Source organism: Schistocerca gregaria, chromosome 5 (assembly GCF_023897955.1).
Source record: "Schistocerca gregaria isolate iqSchGreg1 chromosome 5, iqSchGreg1.2, whole genome shotgun sequence".
Lineage (NCBI taxonomy): Eukaryota > Metazoa > Arthropoda > Insecta > Orthoptera > Acrididae > Schistocerca > Schistocerca gregaria.
In genome coordinates this window covers 585,999,120-586,005,565 of record NC_064924.1, presented here as the reverse complement: position 1 = coordinate 586,005,565, position 6,446 = coordinate 585,999,120, and the positions used below count along the sequence as shown (strand labels likewise).

Sequence of the window (6,446 nt, the reverse complement as noted above, 5' to 3'; positions counted from 1 at the left end):
AACAACATCCTCTTGAGTAGTCCCCACCGGGAGATCCGAATGGGGGACTATTTTACCTCCGGAATATTTTATCCAAGAGGACACCATCATCATTTAATCATACAGTAAAGCTGCATGCCCTCGGGAAAAATTACGGCCATAGTTTCCCCTTGCTTTCAGTCGTTCGCAGTACCAGCACAGCAAGGCCGTTTTGGTTATTGTTACAAGGCCAGATCAGTCTATCATCCAGACTGTTGCCCTTGCAACTACTGAAAAGGCTGCTGCCCCTCTTCAGGAACCACACGTTTGTCTTGCCTCTCAAAAGATACCCCTTCGTTGTGGTTGTACCTATGGTACGGCTATCTGTATCGCTGAGGCACGCAAGCCACCCCACCAACGGCAAGGTCCATGGTTCATGGGGGTAGTATTAGAGCCAACAGCACCCGGTGTTCCCAGGCGGTCACCCATCCACGTACTAACCGGGCCCGATGTTGCTTAACTTCGGTGATCGGACGAGAACCGGTGTATTCAACATGGTATGGCCGTTGGCAAGGGAGACTGAAGAAAAATCAAGAAACTTTCATAGGATTTGTCGACAGTGAACAAGCCTTGGACAATGTAAAAAGGTGCAAGATGTTCGAAATTCTGAGAGAAGCAGAGTTAAGCTTTAAAGGAGGGCGAATGACATATAATACGTGCAAGAACTAAGAGGGAATAATAATAATGGAAGACCAAGTACGAAGTGCTCGGTTAAAAAAGGTGTAATACAGGGAAGGGATGTAGTCTGTCGCCCCTACTGTTCAATCTATACATCGAAGAAGCAAAAAGTCAAGGCGATACAGAATGCCAATTATAAGAGTCGCTGAAGACAATGCTATCCTCTAAAAAAGTGAGGAAGAATACGATCTGGTAAATGGGTTGAACAGTCTACCGAATAGAGAATACTGATTGAGAGCAGACTGAAGAAAGATGAAAGTTATGAGAAGTAGCAGAATTGAGAACAGTGAGAATCTATACATCAAACTTTGTACTCACGAAGTAGATGAAGTTATGGAATTCTGCTACCTAGGCAACAAAATAGCCCATGGCGGACGGAGCAAGAATGATATAAAAAGCAGACGAACACATTCAGAAAGGGCATTCGTTGCCAACAGAAGTCTACTAGCATCGAAGACAGGCCTTAGTGTTCAGGAAGAAATTTCTGAAAATGTACGTTTTGAGCACAGTTTAGTATGGCAGTCAAGCATGGACTGTAGGAAAACCGGGTCGGAAGATAATCGAAGGATTTGTAGTGTGGTGCTACAGAAGAATGTTGAAAATTAGTAGGACTGATGGAATAAGAAAAGAGGGGGTTCTCCACAAAATCGGTGAGTAACGGAATATATGAAAAAACTGCCAAGAAGATGGGGCAGGATCATAGAACATGTGTCAAGACGTAAGGAAATAACTTCCGTTATACTAAAGGGTACTGAAAAGAGTAAAAACTCTGTAGACTGGAATACATGCAGCCACTAATTGAGGAGTCACAAGAGTCACAAGATTTATGACTAAAAAAGAAGCGAAATAAACATACAAATTGTAACCGCATATACGAATTCTGTAAATTATAGATCGCAGCCATTATCAATTCACTATTTTCTAGTCTCGAAACGTGTCAGTTCCCTGTTGTTCGGGCGTCAGTAACAGTTCTTTCAATACTACTACAGGGTACTGACATGTATCGTGACCACAGAATAGTGCACAGATGATGAAAAGCAACTCAACTCACTCAACAGAGGAAAGTCCACTGGACATGACGGAATACCAATTCGATTCTACACAGAGTACGCGAAAGAACTTGCCCCCCTTCTAACAGCCGTGCACCGCAAGTCTCGAGAAGAAAGGAAGGTTCAAAGTGACTGGAAAAGAGCACAGGGAGTCTTAGTCTTCAAGAAAAGTTGTCGAGCAGATGCCCAAAACTATAGACCTATATCTCTGACGTCGATCTGTTGTAGAATTTCAGAACATGTTTTTATCTCTAGTATCATGTCGTTTTTGGAAACCCAGAATCTACTCTGTGGGAATCAACATGGTTTCCGGAAACAGCGATCGTGTTAGACCAACTCGCTTTATTTGTTCATTCGACCCAGATAATATTAGATACAGGCTCCCAGGTAGATGCTATTTTCCTCGATTTCCGGAAGGCCTTCGATACAGTTCCGCACTGTCGCCTGATAAAAAAAGTAAGAGCCTACGGAATATCAGACCATCTGTGTGGCTGGATTGAAGAGTTTTTAGGGAACAGAACACAGCATTTTGTTATCAATGGAGAGACGTCTACAGACGTTAAAGTAACCTCTGGCGTGCCACAGGGGAGTGTTATGGGACTATTGCTTTTCACAATATATATAAATGACCTAGTAGATAGTGTCGGAAGTTACATGCGGCTTTTCGCGGATGATGCTGTAGTATACAGAGAAGTTGCAGCATTAGAAAACTGTAGCGGAATGCAGGAATATCTGCAGCGGATAGGCACTTGGTGCAGGGAGTGGCAACTGACCCTTAACATAGACAAATGTAATGTATTGCGAATACATAGAAAGAAGGATCCTTTATTGTATGATTATATGATAGCGGAACAAACACTGGTAGCAGTTACTTCCGTAAAATATCTGGGAGTGTGCGTGCGGAACGATTTGACGTGGAATGATGATATAAAATTGTTGGTAAGGCGGGTACCAAGTTGTGATTCAATGGGAGAGTCCTTGGTAAATGTTGTCTATCAACAAAGGAGGAGGCTTACAAAAAATTCGTTCCACCTATGCTTGAGTATTGCTCATCAGTGTGGGATCCGTACCAGATCGGGTTCACGGAGGAGATAGAGAAGATCCAAAGAAGATCGGCGCGTTTCCTCACAGGGTTATTTGGTAACCATGATAGCGTTACGGAGATGTTTAACAAACTCAAGTGGCTGTCTCTGCAAGAGAGGCGCTCTGCATCGCGGTGTAGTTTGCTGTCCAGGTTTCTAGAGGGTGCGTTTCTGGATGAGGTATCGAATATATTGCTTCCCCCTACTTATACCTCCCGAGGAGATCACGAATGTAAAATTAGAGAGATTCGAGGGCGCACGGACGCTTTCAGACAGTCGTTCTTCCCGCGAACCATACGCGACTGGAACAGAAAAGGGAGGTAATGACAGAGGCACGTGAAGTGCCCTCCGCCACACACCATTAGGTGGCTTCCGCAGAATAAATGTAGATGTAGATGGCAAGCCGCTAGCCGAAATCTGGATTATCCAAATAAAACCTACAAGTAAAGGACGACAGATATCTGCGATCAGTAATTGACAAATAATATCAAAGTCGCTTAGTGCACCAGTTTTCCTAATGGATGGTAACCTGATGAAATTGTAACCTTACAGCATCCCTAGATTTTCTGTCTCCTGTAAATTTTAAAACTACAACCATATATACCATCGACAAAATACCTAAGCTGACATGTCCCAACAGCAGCAGTCTAAAATAACGTACATAATTAACAAAGAAAATAAGTCTTCTATTGAAGATCATCATGCAGTGATAGGATTATAAGACAGCGACAACAAAACGAAGCATTATTATTGTGAGTACCCACATACAGTCGAACAAAACGGTTATTGGTGATTGCAGCGCGTGGTTAGAGGCGCCATGTCACGGATTGCGCGGTCCTTCCCGCCGGAGGTTCGAGTCCCCCCCTCGGCCATGGGTGTGTGTGTGTGTTGTTCTTAGCGTTAAGTTAGTTTAAGTAGTGTGTACGTCAACGGAGCGATGACCTCAGCAGTTTGGTCTCAGGAATTAACACACACTTGAACATATTTTATTTGTGACGACTTAGGAGCTATTAAAAAAGCGTATTTATTGCTAACAGCCTGAAGATGGGCATAGAGCTAAAATAGGCCTATTGCGACTATATAATCTACAGTAACTAAACAACATCAATTACATCAGCATTCTGGTTAAGTACATTTATTACAGTGTCATTATAAGACGTTTACCGTGCTACGAGCCCAAGGAAAAGTAAAGAGTGATCTGCGTTTCGCAATATCCCAGTTTGCGGAAGCCGCGGTGATTTTATTCGAGGATACATTCGTTCTCCAAAAACGTCATAATTATTAAGGATAAAACATGTTCTATAATTCTATAACGAACTGACGTCAGCGATAAATGTTTATAAATATGTGCAGCTGTCCTGAGACACTTTCGGAAACTGGAATGACCTTCCCTTTCTTTGAGTCCATGGATATCCTTCGTTGCGAGAAAGGGCGCAAATGCTTTCGCGTATCTTTATAGAATCTTATAGGGTATCTCATCTGGTGCTGATGTCTCTCCTCTGCCAAGCCACCGTCGTTGCTTCTCTATTCCGTGATCGGATAACTCAGTCTTTGCCATGTCGACGTTCGTACGATTGAAAAAATGGGTCGTGTTAAGATTTTCCGCTGTGAAACTATTTCGGAAGACCTAATTCAATATTTCGGCCTTCTCTCTGTTATCTTACGTTTCCGTATCAGCTTGGTAATTGATTAAATGATTACATGATTTTACTTAAGACCAAAACCTCTTTGGAAATTTACACAGATTAGGTGACAAAATTATGCATTCAAAGTCATTGAATGTTTCTCTAATTGCTCTCACTGGGCTCGTTTTCGAATCGTTCAGCATTTGTTTCTGAGCTATGTTTTGACTTCCCTTGAATCTGGATGAGGCTCTGTTCGTGTAAGGAGTACTTACCTAGCGCTGCTATTAAACCATGTTGCGTCTTTGCCATCCCATAATACCTTGCTCGGGACATACTTGTGTAAGGCGCCTTGAACGATACTTGTGGTGTTTTTAATCAACTATGAGGCTGAAAATGCACACAGCCCACTCCAGTGGGTACTCCCTGCTGGAGCTGTGCTATGCGTGCATTTCAGCCTCATGTCTGATTAAATACTCAAAGAAGCGACAGTAATAGCTATCCACTACAGTGTGGAATCCATCGGGGAAACGTATTGCAGCAGGTCTACATGAACTTATTACCACCCATCGGTTGTCTCAAAATTGGCTCAAATGGCTCTGAGCACTATGGGACTTAACATCTGAGGTCAGGAGTCCCCTAGAACTTAGAACTACTTAAACCCAACTAACCTAAGGACATCACACACATCCATGCCCGAGGCAGGATTCGAACCTGTGACCGTAGGGGACTGATGACCTTAGAAGTTAAGTCCCATAGTGCTCAGAGCCATTTGAACCTTTTTTTCGGTACTATAGAAAGCGACCGTTTTCCACCTTCTGCCCTCTCCATCGAGCTTTAGTTCTACAGAGCCTGTGACAAGGCGGCGACTCTCTGCTGGATACAGACATCTTGATATAAACATTTGAATAACGGGATGGAGTGGGGCAAATAAGATAATTTTATAGGGATTTTTTTTTTGTTCTATACTTATACATATTTTCAGTCAATACTATGGGTATTCATTAAGTAGTGAAACATTTCTTTCTCGGCCAATATTGGTGGAAAAACCTAGAATTTACTGTAGAACACTGTGTAATTCAACACCCATACTTTGATGGAATTCCGATAGATGGCAGCGCTGTACGTAGCCTTCAAAACGGCGTCTGTAATGAAGGAACGGTCCCGGTACAGAGCTGTAACTGGGTTTCTTTCTGCGGAAAATCAGAGTATCACAGATATTCATTGGAGCTTGCAGAATATCTACGGAGATCTGCTACTGAACCAAAGCACGGTGAGTCGTTGGGCGAGGCATCTGTCTTCATCGCAACAAGGTCGCTCGAGCATGTCAGATCTACCGGCCGCACATAACTGTGACTCCTGCAGTTCTGGAACGTTCGGACATTTTCATTCGAGGTGATCAACGGACCAAAATCAAACACCCCGCAGCACAACTGGACGTCTCTGTCGGTAGTGCTGACACGTTCGTCCTTGTGTTCAGGTACTCAAAGGTGTGTGGCCGCTGGTTTCCTCGGCACGCAACAGGAATCTATAGACAGCAGCTCAGAACCATTTGCGTGGATTTGCTTGAGCGTTACGAGGTTCATCGTGACAATTTTTTGTCCATCATTGTCAAGGGCAATGGAACATTTGTTCATTATTTCGAACCGAAGAAAGGCAATCTACAGAGTGCCGCCTTACCCCATGTCCTCAGAATAAAAAGCTAAGAGCCGCACCCTCGGAAGTTAAAGTCGTGGCAACGATCTGCTGGGACTACGGATGGGTCATTCCGTATGATATCCTCCCGCATGGTGCACGGTAACTTCGTACGTATATTTTACTGCCCTCACGAAACACAAGGAACGGCTTCAACGTGTTTGTTACCAACGAACGCCAGAGCTCTCACAATTCTGCACACCCGAGAGGAGCTCACGGAACTTCAGTGGACTCTTCTTCCTCATCCACCATACCGCCGGACTGCGCACTTCCCGACTGACATCTCTTTGCACTATGCAGGA

The 6,446-nt window shown here is 43.7% G+C and overlaps 1 non-coding gene across 1 annotated transcript; it reads right to left on the bottom strand.

Annotated features, from left to right (window-relative positions):
• Nucleotides 1-410: 410 nt before the first annotated feature.
• On the bottom strand, nt 411-529 carry LOC126274068 (5S ribosomal RNA). Its single transcript, XR_007549898.1, has one exon. It is a non-coding gene; the product is annotated as a 5S ribosomal RNA (ribosomal RNA).
• Between the last annotated feature and the right edge of the window lie 5,917 nt (nt 530-6,446).